At 50.3% G+C, this 20,108-nt stretch overlaps 1 long non-coding RNA gene across 1 annotated transcript in view; it reads left to right on the forward strand.

Annotated features, from left to right (window-relative positions):
- The first annotated feature begins 7,128 nt into the window (after positions 1-7,128).
- The window catches only part of LOC146006897 (uncharacterized), a 237,972-nt gene continuing 224,992 nt past the window's right edge, over positions 7,129-20,108 (forward strand). The window contains exons 1-2 of the long non-coding RNA XR_014444116.1: positions 7,129-7,221; positions 8,212-8,389. This is a non-coding gene — a long non-coding RNA (uncharacterized LOC146006897). The remainder of the gene's footprint in view (positions 7,222-8,211; positions 8,390-20,108) is intronic.

Consider the following 20,108-nt stretch of genomic DNA (forward strand, 5'->3'; position numbering starts at 1 on the left):
TTTCGGAGTTTGTCTCGTACTTTAGCAAAATATATCAATCCCAGCTGGCTAAGAATAAAGAAGAGATTGCTGAATATTTGACCGCATCTGCACTGCCTCAAATACCCTCAGAATTTAGAGAGCTTTTAGATTCCCCATTTAGTTTAGAGGAGGTTGTGGTCGCTATTAAGGCCCTGCCAACCAATAAAGCCCCGGGGTTGGATGGGCTCCCAGGCGAATTTTACCAAAAATATGTAAAAACTCTGGCCCCTTCTCTTTTGGTGTTGTTTCAGGAGATGGTGGAAGAAGGAAACTTTCCTCCGTCAATGTCAGCAGCCTCAATAGCAATGATCCCCAAAGCTGGAAAGGATCCTTCTCAGGTGGAGTCATACCGACCGATCTCAATAATGACAACTGATGCAAAAATCTTTGCTAAAGTATTAGCTAACCGTTTGGGGACTGTGCTTGATCATATCGTGCACCCTGACCAAACGGGTTTTAGGGCAGGTATGTCAACTGCAATCAACCTGAGGAGGGTCCTCTCGTATATCCAAAATGTTAACTATAGGAAAGGTAGGGCGGCGTTGGCATCTTTTGATGCCAACAAAGCCTTTGACTCAATAGAGTGGGAATATCTTTGGGGGGTTCTCAAGGCTTTTGGATTTGGGGAGAACTTTCTCAACTGGATAACACTAATGTATCAGAAACCAGTGGCCAGGATTTCAATCAATGGGTTTATATCAGCCTCTTTCCCGCTTGCAAGGGGTACTCGACAGGGGTGTCCATTGTCACCGCTATTATTCGCGGTGGCAGTGGAACCCCTTGCGTGTATATTGAGAGAAAAACTCAGGGATCGTATAGCCGACTCTGGATATGGAATAAATATGGTTTCTTTGTATGCAGATGATCTGCTAATAGGGGTGGATAACCCCGAGATAGATCTGCCAGTTATTTTGACTCAGTTGAGTGAATTTGGGGAATATTCAGGGATAAAGATTAATTGGGCAAAGTCGAATTTGATGTATTTAGGGGATAGTTCACAGATGGTGCAGACTGGGTTACCAATATACCCGACCAATAAGTTTAGGTATTTAGGAATTTGTGTTTCGAAGGTACCTCAAGAGTATATCGGGGATAATCTTGTTCCACTTATTAAAGAAATCAAGGTTAAGTGTCGTAGGTGGGTTAAACTTCCTATTTCACAAATAGGAAGGGTTAACCTGATTAAGATGTCTGTCCTCCCTAGGCTCTTATATGTCTTCCAACATTCTCCAGTTTATATTAAAAATGATTATTTTAAGGAAATAGACAGTATTCTATCCTCCTTTATCTGGCGAAATAAACGTCTGAGGATTAAAATGGCCACATTGAGTAGAGATCGTGCCAGGGGAGGCCTGGCGTCTCCCAATATGAAGCTATATTATATGGCCGCTCAATTAGCACATGCCTGTGCATGGGTTCGGGATAATGAAATCACAGCAGAGATGGGAAAATTGATAAACTGCTTGGACCCGGATTTAACTCCGCTTCAAAGATTGTTGTCTGGTGACGCACGAAGGGACTTGCCCCCCATTATTAAACAAACAGTTGAGATTTGGAAGTGGGTGCATAGAACTATACGGTTTGATGGTGTAGATCCAGACACGTCTATTTTTTCATTAGCAGCCCTGAAAGGAATCAAGGCACAACAGGGAGGTATAGTATGGGGAAAATATGGTTTAACCTCTATCGGTCAATTTTACCAGGAAGGTCATCTTAGAACATTCAGTGAGCTACGAACGCAGTATAATCTTCCTAACCATATGTTTTATAGATATCTTCAGGTTAGGAGTGCGTTACAGCAGTCTGAAGGATGTGGAAGGATAAATATTATTGACTCACCGTGTAAGAAATATATGAAGCAATTGTGTCCCCGTAAGAGGCTCTCCAAATTATATAGGTACTTACTTTCCCAGGTACAGTGCGATGAGTTGGAGCAACTAAAAAGACATTGGACGGAGGATGTACCCCAGGTGGCCCTAAGCTCCTGGAGTGAGGTATTGTCCTCTCCCAGCGGCGCTACTACCTCAATCCCTATTCAGCAGGTGCAGTTCAACATTTTGCACAGAAGCTATATAACCCCAGTGAGACTAAAGAAAGTAGAGAGCTCCTATTCTGAGATATGCCCTAAGTGCAAGGAAGGTGTGGGGACGTTCTGGCATATGCTATGGGAGTGTAGAGTTGTAAAATCCTTCTGGGATGAAATCGTTAATCTAATGGTGGATGTGGGAATCCCCCGGAATACTATCACCCCCACTAGTTTAATACTGGGGGTTTGGGAGCAAGGGGTCAACGGGGGAGAATGGGAAAAGTTAGCTTGGAACCTGTCAGCCATAGCGAAGGTTATTGTTGCCAGGCGTTGGATGGCCCCTTTAGCCCCAACGGTTGGAGAATGGTTAAAACTAGTTAATAATACATGTTCACACGAGAGATTTGTGTATGCTACAAGGGGAGTTAGCGGAAAATTTCACAAGATTTGGGGTATATGGAAAGCCTCAAAGTATTACTCTGTACCACCAATGCATGTTTAAATATGTTTAACTTTTTTTTTTTTCCCACTGGGTTGTTTTTTTTTTTTTTTTCTTCTTTCCGTTGAGGAAACATAGAATCACATATACTTGTATAGTATAATAGAGATTGGACATTCGCACTGAACTACTACTGTATAGATTGTATAATTGGGCACCCTTTGGAAACCTAACTAAGTGCACTTAATTAGTTTATAAAACAGTTTGTAAGAACAGTTTTTGGATTTGAGCTGACACGTTTGTCTCGGAAACACAGAATCACAATTACCTCCTTAGTTAAAGAGTGGGGTAGATAGCAGGAATTATCTGTATTTGGATAATATTAAGGGATATCTAGGGAGGTATTAGTAGAATGTATTTATTTAGAAAATGATTATATAATTAAGATTAGGATTTAAGATATTGGTACACTTGTTGGTTAGATATATTTATTTATTTATTTATCTAGTACTTAAGGCCCCCATACATTAGGCCTAGGGACAAGTCAGACCCAATTTACCTGCGAGCCGCCCGGCAGCTCCCCGGGAGGCTCACATACAATCTGGCACTTGATGTGCCATTTTTTACATGGGATAAATCGCATGCGATTTATCCCATGTTAAAAAAAAACCGGGGAGCTGCAGGGCGGTGAGCAGTAGTGGGGGCGGGCAGCGGCAGTAGTGGGGGCGGGCAGCGGCGGCTGCGGTGGTGGGGGCGGCCAGCGGTGGTGGTGGGGGTGGCCAGCGGTGGTGGTGGGGGCGGGCGGCGGGTGCGGTGAGCGCTGCTGACCTGGCCGGGCAGTGTACTTACTTACATAGCAGCAGCGCAGTGGCGGCTATTATATTTTGAAAATACTTGTCAAATGACCGGCCGCTCTCTGATTGGCCGGAGAGCTCTCAGCCAATCAGAGAGCGGCCGGTCATTTGACAAGTATTTTCAAAATATAATAGCCGCCACTGCGCTGCCCGTCCCCGCTGCTGCTATGTAAGTAAGTACACTGCCAGGTCAGCAGCGTTCACCGCACCCGCCGCCCGCCCCCACCACCGCCCGGCCAGGTCAGTCAGCCGGTGCTCAGGGACCCGCTGCCCGCCCGGTGTCTGCATGCATATGCCTGTCAGGTGGCAGGCATATGCATACAGGGAGGTCGGATGATCTTATGTGCTGACCGTCCGACCTCCCTGATCCGGTCCGATGCGCACGGGACCGCGCATCGGATCGGATCAGACATCACACACATACGATTTTGGGCCGATTTCATCCGATTATCGGCACCAAGTGCCGAAATCGGATGAAATCGGACCAAAATCGCATAGTGTATGGGGGCCTTTACTCTCTCTGTGTAGGACAGGAATATTATAGTCAGATTTTGAAGTATGGCAGTTGGATATATCTGGGAGTGACCTTCATGGGCCCTATATGTTGACTTATACCCTATCGAGTAATAACAAGTATCTATGGTTTACTTTTCTTTTTTTACGTACTATGCAGCTTGATGTTAGGATGACATTTGAATAAGTTGTGGCTGACCTACCTTTTCTTTTTTTTTTTTTTTTTTCTTTTTTTTCTTCCTATGTCTGTGTCTTTCGTCTTCTTTCGGGCAGGGGGAGGGTGGGGGTAATGGGCTATTTTCTTATCTTGAATTTTATTAAATGTGAAAATATAATAATGATGTAATGTATATTTATAACCATGGAATTTGTGTGATTAAATAAAAACTTAATAAAAAGTTCCCCACTGATTACTGAAGATCTGATGTACAAAACAGCGGACAGCAAGTAAAATGGCTGCCACCAGTATGCATAGGCGACATATTGTCCTGTGGCATACATCCCTACCAGCTACCACCATGGGAAAATATTTCATTTATTTACCGTTTCTTATATAGCGCAGCATATACCGTTGCGCTTTAAGATTTTGGCAGATCTCGTACCAGCGCCGCCAGTGGCCGACTTGAACTCTAAAATGGCGCCAATATCAGACATAAAATCCTACCAATGCCACCCGCAGGAAACAAATCTAAATGACATAGATAGCAACCTCTATCTACTGTATATTATAAAATAATATACCATAAGTCCTGAATAAAACACAAAGGAATGGTAACAAGAGAAATACTCCCTCTAATAATGGGGGCCAATAGCTCCGCAGATTTCCCTACCAAACATGCTGGAAAGGCTAAAAATCATTCCTGTTACTTAAAGACAAAGCCGTGCAAATGCTTGTACAAGATTAACTGAAATACCGCCCCCGGCCTGGGGTAACCCGGCCCCGCATAGTGTGTCTATAAACCCTAACTGACGGGGCTAAGCAGGATACAGCATAGCAGCCCCGGAGCCTAACCGGACCCCGCCAGTATGAACGGCGACAGAGAGATACTCCGCTGCACAGCCAAAACCTGCAGATGTCCCAGCCCGGACTCGGCCAGAAGGACCCGCGATTAATGGCGCCCGCAGCTTTAGAGGCTCCATCACAGGCCGCGTCGCTGCTGCGATAAACTACCGGCAGCGCTGTGACCAGGAGGCCCAGCGCCGCAAACCTAAGTGACCCGCGGAAGTTAAACTGCTAATTACACTGTGACGTGACCCGGTGCCTATACAGCGCAAGGGTACACGGCTCAGGCCCAGCAAAAGCAATATGGATAGATGAAGGAGAGAATATAACAAATAGGAAGAAATACAGATTAGAATATAGATGAGAGATTTAGCAGAGAAAGAAAAAGAAAAGTGAAAACAGAAAGATGATACAATATGAGCAGAATTTAACCACTTCAACAATATACTTATCGGCACAACGAATCTGACTGAAAAGAGATGGAACCTTCTAGATCATAGGCATATATCAGATGTAGAGCCACTCCCCTGATATTCCATCAACCAATCAAATCAGTACTCCCTTCACACAATGTTCCTCCCTTTAAAACCACACCCCCACATGCCAGTGTATATGATTCCTTGTCACATGCCCATGCTGGTAAGCTTATGTTGCTTTGAATAAACTAGTTATCCTCTGCAATCTTTCTCACATAGGGTGAGATTCGCCAAACTAAAAATGCGGTAAAAACCCAGTTTTCTGGGTTTTTACCGCATTTTCATTGGCAGCAAAGCCCCACCGCCCACCCATAGGCTTCCATGGGTTACGCTATCTAGAACTGGCGTAATCCCATGGAAGCCTATGGGCAGCGGCGTAACTATAGCACCGCAGCCCCCCCGCCAAGCACCGGTCGCCCATGCAAACCCCCCCCCAATCCCCCGCAGCCTTACCTATCTCGCTGGTCCCGGCAGCTCCGTTCTTCTGCTGAGGACCACCACAAAATGGCTGCCCCCATATAGCACACAGTTCTCTGAAACTGTCTGCTGTATGGGGGTGGCCATTTTGTGGTGGTCCTCAGCAGAAGAACGGAGCCGCCGGGCTCAGCGCGATAGGTAAGGCTGCGGGGGATTGGGCGGGTTTGCATGGGCGATGGGTGCTTGGCGGGGTGGTGGCGGGGCACCCAAAACTTAGCTACGCCGCTGCCTATGGGCTTCTCTTAGCATCCCCTGCCGCCCCAGTCGATCCGCGCTGCCCTCCCCTCCCCTGTGTCCGGGCAGCCTCCTGCTGTGCTGCCCAGACAGTGACCTCCTCCTCCCTGCACAGCTTCCGGGTGCAGGGAGGAGGAAACGGAGCCCTTACAGCCAGGTAAGGGTGCAGGGAGGGAGGGGGGTCCCGCTACACATCGCCGGTCATCAGCTTAGTGCATCTGGCCCTGTGTGTGTTACTGTTTTGTATCTGTGTTTTAAGTTGTCAATGAATATAAAACAAGGTGTGACAGCACCACATAGTGACACACAAAAGAAAAATAAACATTGGAAAATTGAGAAAAACATCGGCGGATAAATCTAGTGAAGTTGAGGAAACATTGGATTGGGTTAAACATCGAACATTGGAACCATAAATCCGATGTTGTCGATGAAACATCATATGATTACCCATCCCTACCTACCAGTGTCCCTCTTCACTAAAAGCTACAAGTTGGGAGGTATGGGGGAGGGTACAGAAGAGCCTCTGCCTCTCACATCTCCTCCATCCCATGCAGAGCTCTTGTTAGGACTTACCACAGGCGCCTCTCTCAGCATCTGCCGCATACTCCCTCCTGCCGCCTGTCTGGTGCCCATGCCGGCGGTACCAGGGCTAGGGCCACTTGTCACTATATATATCATGGTGGGGAATCAGGGTGTCAGTCTCCCCTGGGCTGCGGCTGAGCAGGGATCCGATCATCCACCCTGCTGCTGCTGCTGCTGGGCTCCCTGTAATCTGGTCTGCTGTAGCGGGGCTGCGGACAGGCACACAGGGAGATGCTGGACTCCTCCCGCCGGATACACTGACTGCTGCTGCCGGCTGCTTCTCTCGCTGCGAATGCGCCCCCGCCCGGCCCAGCAGCAGCATGACAGGGAGCCGCACACATGATGACAGAGGCAGCTGCAGTTCCGCCCAGCAGCCACTAGGGGCAGAGTTCCCCGGGGGCGGCGCTGTGTGTGTGATGCTGCGTCACTGTAGGGCAGGTTCCCGCCCGGGCTGCTGCGGTGACAGAGGAGGAGAAGACTCCCGGTACCGGGCATGGGAATAGCCCTGGAGGCACCTGTCAGCACCCGGGCCCAGCCGCTGTGTGGAGGAGAGGTAGCGCGGTGGCGGCAGAGCAGGCGGCCCTCAGGGAGAGCAGGTCAGTGTGTGTGATGTGGGCGGGGCTGGCTCCCTGCGGCCGGTGTCCCCTCAGATCTCACATTTCTCTCTCATTTATGCTCATTTGTTGTTTTTATGTCTTATTTATTATTAGTTTTATACACAATAATTATTGGGGTTATTATATTGTCCGTATTATTACTGATATTATGTCACATGTCACCGCTGCTGTATGGGGGGGGGGGGGGGGGGGGGAGTGGGAGTGGGTGCTGTGGTGAAACAATACACTGATCACATAAGCAGCTGTATGCAGTGATCTGTGTGTAATAAGAGGGGGCTGCACTGATGCCACCACTGTTATATACACACGCACATTACACTCACACTTCTGATACATACAGGTGACTGGCGTCTGGGATGCCGGCATACAGAATACCGACACCGGCATCCCGAAGGAGGGAATCCTGACAGGGGTCAGGTAATCTTACTTACTACTCATTTGGTTCCCCCCCCCCCCCTTTCATCACCCCCCAAAAATAAAAAAAACTTCCACAGCCTATCCCTATCCCTCCACCCCCTGTAACCTGTCCTTAACCCTCCCATCTGCAGCCTGTACCTATCAGCAGGGACTGTCCTACCATTACGCTGAGTGCGCTGCTGTGTGAGGTGCCAGGCTGGGGAGGGCGCCGCAGCCTGGCATGCCTCAGCGTCACTCTTGTGGTCTACGCCTGCCTCGGACACTGACCCCTCTGACAGGTGACAGGACAAGAGCAGCGTTGCCCAGACTGCTGTGTGACACAGGGCAGTTATAGCGACCACATCCTGTGCACTGGAAGACAGGACACTATCAGCCTGGCCAGGGGCTTACATCCTCCCTCATCAGTCCCTCTGAGCTGCAGGAAGTGCTGTGACTGGTGCCTGTGTTCCCCACACATCCTCCCACTCTGTAACTATATACACCCCGCAGCCCCCAGAATATGTACCCCCAGAGTGTGGCTCCTCTCACATGCAGTCTTGGTCTTATACCCAGGTACTTGTGTTGGCTTGCTGAGGGAGGAGGAAGAAGATGGGGTCGGTGATTCCAGGGGTGGAAGAAGGATGGCAGCAGAAGAAAATGGGAGCCCCACTGGCCCATGATGGATGGCGGCTCGGTTACCAGTGTTCTCGGAGAGCACAGACACTGTCAACTTGGGAAGAGTTACAAGAAGGTGAGTGTGGTCTGGGACCGGAGGCCGATATCTGTATGTGTATGGGGGAGGTGATGGATAGTCACTTTGGGGGATGCATAGTCACTAGGTGGGATGGATAGTCACTATGGGGGATGGATAGTCACTAGTGGGGATGGATAGTCACTAGGGGGGATGGATAGTCACTATGGGGGATGAATAGTCACTAGGGGGAGGGCTAGTCACTAGTGGGGATGGAAAGGAACTAGTGGGGATGGATAGGAACTAGTGGGGATGGATAGTCACTATGAGGAATAATTAGTCACTAGTGGGGATGAATAGTCACTAGTGGCGATGGATAGTCACTATGGGGGATGGATAGTCACTAGGGGGAGGGATAGTCACTATGGGGGATGGATAGTCACTAGTGGGGATGGATAGTCACTAGGGGAGATGGATAGTCACTATGGGGGATGGATAGTCACTAGGGGGTAGGGATAGTCACTAGTGGGGATGGATGGGAACTAGTGGGGATGGATAGGAACTAGTGGGGATGGATAGTCACTATGGGGGATAATTAGTCACTAGTGGGGATGGATAGTCACTAGTGGCGATGGATAGTCACTATGGGGGATGGATAGTCACTAGGGGGAGGGATAGTCACTATGGGGGATGGATAGTCACTAGTGGGGATGGATAGTCACTAGGGGAGATGGATAGTCACTATGGGGGATGGATAGTCACTAGGGGGGATGGATAGTCACTAGGGGGGAGGGATAGTCACTAGTGGGGATGGATGGGAACTAGTGGGGATGGATAGGAACTAGTGGGGATGGATAGTCACTATGGGGGATAATTAGTCACTAGTGGGGATGGATAGTCACTAGTGGCGATGGATAGTCACTATGGGGGATGGATAGTCACTAGGGGGAGGGATAGTCACTAGGGGGAGGGATAGTCACTAGGGGGAGGGGACAGGCACTATTGGGGAGGGATAGTCACTAGTGGGGATGGATAGTCACTATGGGGGATGGATAGTCACTAGGGGGGATGGATAGTCATGGGGGATGGATAGTCACTAGGGGGGATGGATAGTCACTAGGGGGGATGGATAGTCACTAGAGTGGAGGGATAGTCACTAGAGTGGAGGGATAGTCACTAGGGTGGAGGGATAGTCACTATGGGGGATGGATAGTCACTATGGGGGATGGATGGTCACTAGGGGGATGGATAGTCACTAGGGGGAGGGATAGGCACTAGGGGGGATGGATAGTCACTATGGGGGATGGATAGTCAGTAGAGGGGATGGATAGTCACAATGGGGGATGGATAGTCACTATGGGGGAGGGATAGTCACTAGGGAGGAGGGATAGTCACTATGGGGGATGGATGGTCACTAGTGGGGATGGATAGTCACTAGGGGGAGGGATAGTCACTAGGGGGGATGGATAGTCACTAGGGGGGATGGATAGTCACTATGGGGGATGGATAGTCACTATGGGGGATGGATAGTCACTATTGGGGATGGGTAGTCACTATGGGGGATGGATAGGCACTAGGGGGGATGGATAGTCACTATGGGGATGGATAGTCACTATGGGGAGGGATAGTCACTATGGGGAATGAATGGTCACTAGTGGGGATGGATAGTCACTAGGGGGAGGGATAGTCACTAGGGGGGATGGATAGGCACTAGGGGGGATGGATAGTCACTATGGGGATGGATAGTCACTATGGGGGATGGATAGGCACTATGGGGGATGGATAGTCACTATGGGGGATGGATAGGCACTAGGGGGATGGATAGTCACTATGGGGGATGGATAGGCACTAGGGGGGATGGATAGTCAATATGGGGATGGATAGTCACTATGGGGGATGGATAAGCACAAGGGGGGATGGATAGTCACTATGGGGGATGGATAGTCACTATGGGGGATGGATAGGCACTAGGGGGGATGGATAGTCACTATGGGGGATGGATAGGCACTAGGGGGGATGGATAGTCACTATGGGGGATGGATAGTCACTAGGGGGATGGATAGTCACTAGGGTGGAGGGATAGTCACTATGGGGGATGGATAGTCACTATGGGGGATAGATGGTCACTAAGGGGGATGGATAGTCACTAGGGGGAGGGATAGGCACTAGGGGGGATGGATAGTCACTATGGGGGAGGCATAGTCACTAGGGGGTAGGGATAGCCACTAGGGGGGAGGGATAGTCACTATGGAGGATGGGTAGTCACTATGGGGATGGATAGTCACTAGGGTGGATGTATAGTCAGTAGAGGGGATGTATAGTCACTAGGGGGATGGATAGTCACTATGGGGGATGGATAGTCACTATGGGGGATGGATAGGCACTAGGGGGGATGGATAGTCACTAGTGGGGATGGATAGTCACTATGGGGGATGGATAGTCACTAGGGGGGATGGATAGTCACTAGGGTGGAGGGATAGTCACTATGGGGGATGGATAGTCACTAGGGGGGAAAGATGGTCACTAGGGGGGATGGATAGTCACTAGGGGGAGGATAGGCACTAGGGGCGATGGATAGTCACTATGGGGGGATGGGTAGTCACTATGGGGATGGATAGTCACTAGGGTGGATGTATAGTCAGTAGAGGGGATGTATAGTCACTATGGGGGATGGGTAGTCACTATGGGGGATGGGTAGTCACTATGGGGGATGGATAGTCACTATGGGGGATGGATAGTCACTATGGGGGATGGGTAGTCACTATGGGGGATGGATAGTCACTATGGGGATGGGTAGTCACTATGGGGGATGTATAGTCACTATGGGGGATGGATAGTCACTAGGGGGGATGGATAGTCACTATTGGGGATGGATAGTCACTATGGGGGATGGATAGTCACTATGGGGGATGGATGGTCACTATGGGGGATGGATGGTCACTATGGGGGATGGATAGTCACTATGGAGGATGGATAGTCACAATGGGGGATGGATAGTCACTAGGGGGAGGGATAGTCACTATGGGGGATGGATAGTCACATTTCTACGGTGTTCCAGAAATCTCACTCTCAAAGGTCTGGTCGTTCTCCCCACAACTGAAGGCCAATAAATCAATGACATAATTGCTATTACAATGTATAAAGCCCCTAATGTCATGGGGATTCTTATCACCTTTGATTAGAATCGATTTTGTTCTATTTTGAATATGCCCACAGGTAATACAGAAATTTCTGCCACATTTGTAGCACCCCTGAGTATTCTGTGTCAACCACATACTTGGGGTGTCAGGTGTCCGGTCCCCTATTACTGTTGCATTTAGCTTCTTTCAGTTCGCTAGAAGCCAATAAAATTTTTAGTGATCTGTTTTTTTTTGTTTAATAAAAGAGGGTTTGACCGGTAGTATTTCTTTCAATGTATGATCTTGTTTCAAAATATTGTAGTTTTTCTGAATTATGTTCCTAACCTCCCTGTATTGGGAATTAAAGGTGGATATAAAAGACATCCTGTTCTCCTTTGGGATGGAAATCGATTTCTTTTTAGGGACCAGTAATGTCTCTCTGTCGTATTTTTTAACCTCCTATATTGCTCCTTTCACCAAATGTTCAGGGTAACCTCTTTATACGAAAGACTTGGCTAAGTCTTCCACTTGATCTGATTGTACATCTGAACAATTCCGCCTAAAATGAAGCATTTGTCCCTTTGGGATGTTCATCTTCCAAGAGGGATGATGTGCACGATGATAGTGCAAATATGAATTTGTATTGACAGTTTTCTTAAAATTAGAGACATGAACTCGGCCTTCTCTGATTTCTAAACTGGCATCCAAAAAGTCAATCTTAGTGAAATGTGTATGTGAATTTAAGATGAAATAAATTAGAATTAAGGTGAGCGTTGAAAGAAAGTGCTGAAGACAGATCCCCATCCCAAATAATAAAAAGATCATCTATGTAACGACCATAGAGGACCAGGCCCGCCCCCTCATCCTCCAGCTGTCTTAAAGCTTCTCTGTTTTGGATAATTACCCCCCCCCCCCCCCCCCTTATCGGCCTGCTTTATTATTAAGTGTGTTCTTTTTGTATCTTGTGAGGTTATCTTTCAATTCTTTTTTGTTTTGTGAAGAGCACAAGTTTTTAAAGTCCTTGAGGGTCAATTTATAGAGGCTCTCTATATAGGTCCCTTTAGATTTTATAGGGAAAAACTGCCACTGCCGGTCTCCACCGTGGAACTGCCGGGGAAACCCCACCGCCACTGCGGTTTGCGCTGGGGTTTCCACAGCGAGAGTCTCAGGTGCAGCTCAGCCAGACCGCACCCAGCAGCGCTTGGTGGCAGGGGTGAGTTACCTGCTGGACACCTGACTAGCGGGTGCCCCGGCAGTATTATAGTGCGGCAGTGCGGGAAGGCGTCATAATGGTGGGGACGGAGCTTCCTATCCCAGCAGCCCTGCTCAGAGAGGCCGGCGGCCATCTTCCCGCACGAGGCTGTATACTGCTGCACCCACATGTAGCTGCCACTGCCGCTGCAGGAGATCAGGGGGCGTGAGTAGTGGGGTAGATTTGTACTGCACAGCGGTGCATCCTCTACCCAGCACTGTTTGCTATTGCCTTTCAGGCTGGTGGTAAAAGCCTAGGCTGCTTCTCCCCTCGATCAGCCACCAGGGCCAGCATGGGCTCAGGCAGAGGCATCCTAGGTGGCTAGCCTATCTCCCCTCTAAATCTTCACCTCATTTAACTAAAAAGAGGCTTTTGACAGCTGTTTTACAGACTGATTCCTCTGATGCTGCCGGGAGAAGAGGCGGGGGAAGTCGCTGGTGGGAGGAGCAAGCTTCTCCGACTAGCGACCATTAGGGGGCTAAAAACAGGAGCACGCACCCAGCGATTTATCACTGGTGCACCATCCAATAGCTGGCAATATGGTCGCTCGGCCGCCCCTAGGCACACGCCTCCACATCAGGTTTACTGGGGGCATCCTAAACACACATGTATCCCGCCTCTATGATGTTCAGCATGGAGGAGATGGTGACACTCCGCTAGGGGGAACAACTATGTGCAGAGACACACCTGGGGTCATGGATAAGGCACCTAGGGAGGGGCACACATGGGGGTCGTGGGTTAGGCACATTGGGGTAGCACAAAAGGAGGCAGATGCGTAAATGGAAGCGGGTTCTGTGGAAAAAGGCACATGGCGGGGCACAGGCAAATATGGGAATAGATGCACATATATGGCAAACCTTACATGCCACTGCCGTACATGGGCATTTATTCCCACAAGTAGCACAAGTGGGGGGTCAGGGACATATATGGGGGGCACATGTTGGAGGTCATAGACATATATGGGGGAGAAATACACAGAAAATGTATGAACAGTGCACTAGATGGCTGTCAGCTGCCAACACCATAATGAGGAGGTCTGACTAACATCTCTGGGTGAGGCCCATAGTATACACAGATATCACCCATCAGGTGGGCGGGTGTACATCTCTGGATGAGGCCCATAGTATACACAGATATCACCCATCAGGCTGGCGGGTGTACATCTCTGGATGAGGACCATAGTATACACAGATATCACCCATCGGGCTGGCGGGTGTACATCTCTAGGTGAGGCCCATAGTATACACAGATATCACCCATCGGGCAGGCGGATGTACATCTCTGGGTGAGGACAATAGTATACACAGATATCACCCATCGGGCTGGCCGGTGTACATCTCTGGATGAGGCCCATAGTATACACAGATATCACCCATCGGGCTGGCGGGTGCTCATCTCTGGGTGAGGCCCATAGTATACACAGATATCACCCATCGGGCTGGCAGGTGTACATCTCTGGATGAGGCCCACAGTATACACAGATATCACCCATCGGGCTGGGAGGTGTACATCTCTGGGTGAGGCCCATAGTATACACAGATATCACCCATCAGGTGGGCGGGTGTACATCTCTAGGTGAGGCCTATAGTATACACAGATATCACCCATCGGGTGGGCGGGTGTACATCTCTGGGTGAGGCCCATAGTATACACAGATATTACCCATCAGGTGGGCGGGTGTACATCTCTAGGTGAGGCCTATAGTATACACAGATATCACCCATCGGGTGGGCGGGTGTACATCTCTGGGTGAGGCCCATAGTATACACAGATATTACCCATCGGGCTGGGGAGTGTACATCTCTGGGTGAGGCCCATAGTATGCACAGATATCACCCATCGGGCTGGCGGGTATACATCTCTGGGTGAGGCCCATAGTATACACAGATATCACCCATCGGGCAGGCGGGTGTACATCTCTGGATGAGGCCCATAGTATACACAGATATCACCCATCGGGCTGGCGGGTGCTCAATCTGGATGAGGCCCATAGTATACACAGATATCACCCATCGGGCTGGCGGGTGCTCATCTCTGGATGAGGCCCATAGTATACACAGATATCACCCATCTGGCTGGCGGGTGTACATCTCTGGATGAGGCCCATAGTATACACAGATATCACCCATCGGGCTGGCGGGTGTACATCTCTGGGTGAGGCCCATAGTATGCACAGATATCACCCATCGAGCTGACGGGTGTACATCTCTGGATGAGGCCCATAGTATACACAGATATCACCCATCGGGCTGGCGGGTGTACATCTCTGGGTGAGGCCCATAGTATACACAGATATCACCCATCGGGCTGGGGAGTGTACATCTCTGGGTGAGGTCCATAGTATACACAGATATCACCCATCGGGCTGGCAGGTGTACATCTCTGGGTGAGGCCCATAGTATACACAGATATCACCCATCGAGCTGGCGGGTGTATATCTCTGGGTGAGGCCCATAGTATGCACAGATATCACCCATCGAGCTGGCGGGTGTACATCTCTGGATGAGGCCCATAGTATACACAGATATCACCCATCGGGCTGGCGGGTGTACATCTCTGGGTGAGGCCCATAGTATACACAGATATCACCCATCGGGCTGGGGAGTGTACATCTCTGGGTGAGGCCCATAGTATGCACAGATATCACCCATCGAGCTGGCGGGTGTACATCTCTGGATGAGGCCCATAGTATACACAGATATCACCCATCGGGCTGGCGGGTGTACATCTCTGGGTGAGGCCCATAGTATACACAGATATCACCCATCGGGCTGGGGAGTGTACATCTCTGGGTGAGGCCCATAGTATACACATATATCACCCATCGGGCTGGCAGGTGTACATCTCTGGGTGAGGCCCATAGTATACACAGATATCACCCATCGAGCTGGCGGGTGTACATCTCTGGGTGAGGCCCATAGTATGCACAGATATCACCCATCGAGCTGGCGGGTGTACATCTCTGGATGAGGCCCATAGTATACACAGATATCACCCATCGGGCTGGCGGGTGTACATCTCTGGGTGAGGCCCATAGTATACACAGATATCACCCATCGGGCTGGGGAGTGTACATCTCTGGGTGAGGCCCATAGTATACACATATATCACCCATCGGGCTGGGGAGTGTACATCTCTGGGTGAGGCCCATAGTATGCACAGATATCACCCATCGAGCTGGCGGGTGTACATCTCTGGGTGAGGCCCATAGTATGCACAGATATCACCCATCGAGCTGGCGGGTGTACATCTCTGGGTGAGGCCCATAGTATACATAGATATCACCCATCGGGCTGGCGGGTGTACATCTCTGGATGAGGCCCATAGTATACACAGATATCACCCATCGGGCTGGCAGGTGTACATCTCTGGATGAGGCCCATAGTATACACAGATATCACCCATCGAGCTGGCGGGTGTATATCTCTGGGTGAGGCCCATAGTATACATAGATATCACCCATCGGGCTGGCGGGTGTACATCTCTGGATGAGGCCCATAGTATACACTGATATCACCCATCGGGCGGGTGTACATCTCTAGGTGAGGCCTATAGTATACACAGATATCACCCATCGGGTGGGCGGGTGTACATCTCTGGGTGAGGCCCATAGTATACACAGATATTACCCATCGGGCTGGGGAGTGTACATCTCTGGGTGAGGCCCATAGTATACACAGATATCACCCATCGGGCTGGGGGGTGTACATCTCTGGGTGAGGCCCATAGTATACACAGATATCACCCATCGAGCTGGCGGGTGTATATCTCTGGGTGAGGCCTATAGTATACATAGATATCACCCATCGGGCTGGGGAGTGTACATCTCTGGGTGAGGCCTATAGTATACACAGATATCACTCATCGGGTGAGCGGGTGTACATCTCTGGATGAGGCCCATAGTATACACTGATATCACCCATCGGGCGGGCGGGTGTACATCTCTAGGTGAGGCCTATAGTATACACAGATATCACCCATCGGGTGGGCGGGTGTACATCTCTGGGTGAGGCCCATAGTATACACAGATATTACCCATCGGGCTGGGGAGTGTACATCTCTGGGTGAGGCCCATAGTATACACAGATATCACCCATCGGGCTGGCGGGTGTACATCTCTGGGTGAGGCCCATAGTATACATAGATATCACCCATCGGGCTGGGGAGTGTACATCTCTGGGTGAGGCCTATAGTATACACAGATATCACTCATCGGGCTGGCGGGTGTACATCTCTGGATGAGGCCCATAGTATACACAGATATCACCCATCGGGCTGGCGGGTGTACATCTCTGGGTGAGGCCCATAGTATACACAGATATCACCCATCGGGCTGGCGGGTGTACATCTCTGGGTGAGGCCCATAGTATACACAGATATCACCCATCGGGCGGGCGGGTGTACATCTCTAGGTGAGGCCTATAGTATACACAGATATCACCCATCGGGTGGGCGGGTGTACATCTCTGGGTGAGGCCCATAGTATACACAGATATTACCCATCGGGCTGGGGAGTGTACATCTCTGGGTGAGGCCCATAGTATACACAGATATCACCCATCGGGCTGGCGGGTGTACATCTCTGGGTGAGGCCTATAGTATACACAGATATCACCCATCGGGCTGGCCGGTGTACATCTCTGGATGAGGCCCATAGTATAAACAGATATCACCCATCGGGCTGGCGGGTGTACATCTCTGGGTGAGGCCCATAGTATACATAGATATCACCCATCGGGCTGGGGAGTGTACATCTCTGGGTGAGGCCTATAGTATACACAGATATCACTCATCGGGCTGGCGGGTGTACATCTCTGGATGAGGCCCATAGTATACACAGATATCACCCATCGGGCTGGCGGGTGTACATCTCTGGGTGAGGCCCATAGTATACACAGATATCACCCATCGGGCTGGCGGGTGTACATCTCTGGGTGAGGCCCATAGTATACACAGATATCACCCATCGGGCGGGCGGGTGTACATCTCTAGGTGAGGCCTATAGTATACACAGATATCACCCATCGGGTGGGCGGGTGTACATCTCTGGGTGAGGCCCATAGTATACACAGATATTACCCATCGGGCTGGGGAGTGTACATCTCTGGGTGAGGCCCATAGTATACACAGATATCACCCATCGGGCTGGGGGGTGTACATCTCTGGGTGAGGCCCATAGTATACACAGATATCACCCATCGAGCTGGCGGGTGTATATCTCTGGGTGAGGCCTATAGTATACATAGATATCACCCATCGGGCTGGGGAGTGTACATCTCTGGGTGAGGCCTATAGTATACACAGATATCACTCATCGGGTGAGCGGGTGTACATCTCTGGATGAGGCCCATAGTATACACTGATATCACCCATCGGGCGGGCGGGTGTACATCTCTAGGTGAGGCCTATAGTATACACAGATATCACCCATCGGGTGGGCGGGTGTACATCTCTGGGTGAGGCCCATAGTATACACAGATATTACCCATCGGGCTGGGGAGTGTACATCTCTGGGTGAGGCCCATAGTATACACAGATATCACCCATCGGGCTGGCGGGTGTACATCTCTGGGTGAGGCCCATAGTATACATAGATATCACCCATCGGGCTGGGGAGTGTACATCTCTGGGTGAGGCCTATAGTATACACAGATATCACTCATCGGGCTGGCGGGTGTACATCTCTGGATGAGGCCCATAGTATACACAGATATCACCCATCGGGCTGGCCGGTGTACATCTCTGGGTGAGGCCCATAGTATACACAGATATCACCCATCGGGCTGGCGGGTGTACATCTCTGGGTGAGGCCCATAGTATACACAGATATCACCCATCGGGCGGGCGGGTGTACATCTCTAGGTGAGGCCTATAGTATACACAGATATCACCCATCGGGTGGGCGGGTGTACATCTCTGGGTGAGGCCCATAGTATACACAGATATTACCCATCGGGCTGGGGAGTGTACATCTCTGGGTGAGGCCCATAGTATACACAGATATCACCCATCGGGCTGGCGGGTGTACATCTCTGGGTGAGGCCTATAGTATACACAGATATCACCCATCGGGCTGGCCGGTGTACATCTCTGGATGAGGCCCATAGTATAAACAGATATCACCCATCGTGCTGGCGGGTGTACATCTCTGGGTGAGGCCCATAGTATACACAGATATCACCCGTCGGGCTGGCGGGTGTACATCTCTGGGTGAGGCCCATAGTATACACAGATATCACCCATCGGGCTGGCGGGTGTACATCTCTGGGTGAGGCCTATAGTATACACAGATATCACTCATCGGGTGAGCGGGTGTACATCTCTGGATGAGGCCCATAGTATACACTGATATCACCCATCGGGCGGGCGGGTGTACATCTCTAGGTGAGGCCTATAGTATACACAGATATCACCCATCGGGTGGGCGGGTGTACATCTCTGGGTGAGGCCCATAGTATACACAGATATCACCCATCGGGCTGGCGGGTGTACATCTCTGGGTGAGGCCTATAGTATACACAGATATCACCCATCGGGTGGGCGGGTGTACATCTCTGGGTGAGGCCCATAGTATACACAGATATCACCCATCGGGTGGGCGGGTGTACATCTCTGGGTGAGGCCCATAGTATACACAGATATTACCCATCGGGCTGGGGAGTGTACATCTCTGGGTGAGGCCCATAGTATACACAGATATCACCCATCGGGCTGGCGGGTGTACATCTCTGGATGAGGCCCATAGTATACACAGATATCACCCATCGGGTGAGCGGGTGTACATCTCTGGATGAGGCCCATAGTATACACAGATATCACCCATCGGGCTGGCGGGTGTACATCTCTGGATGAGGCCCATAGTATACACAGATATCACCCATCGGGCTGGCGGGTGTACATCTCTGGGTGAGGCCTATAGTATACACAGATATCACCCATCGGGTGAGCGGGTGTACATCTCTGGATGAGGCCCATAGTATAAACAGATATCACCCATCGTGCTGGCGGGTGTACATCTCTGGATGAGGCCCATAGTATACACAGATATCACCCATCGGGTGAGCGGGTGTACATCTCTGGATGAGGCCCATAGTATATACAGATATCACCCATCGGGCTGGCGGGTGTACATCTCTGGATGAGGCCCATAGTATACACAGATATCACCCATCGGGCTGGCGGATGTACATCTCTGGATGAGGCCCATAGTATACACAGATATCACCCATCGGGCTGGCAGGTGTACATCTCTGGATGAGGCCCATAGTATACACAGATATCACCCATCGGGCTGGCGGGTGTACATCTCTGGATGAGGCCCATAGTATACACAGATACAGTATAAAGACATTTACATAACCATTGGCCCCTTTGGGGCTGGTTCTATGCCTCAGACAATGTGGTTGTA

The sequence above is a fragment of the Crinia signifera genome, chromosome 6 (assembly GCF_055691185.1).
Source record: "Crinia signifera chromosome 6, ASM5569118v1, whole genome shotgun sequence".
Classification (NCBI taxonomy): Eukaryota; Metazoa; Chordata; class Amphibia; order Anura; family Myobatrachidae; genus Crinia; species Crinia signifera.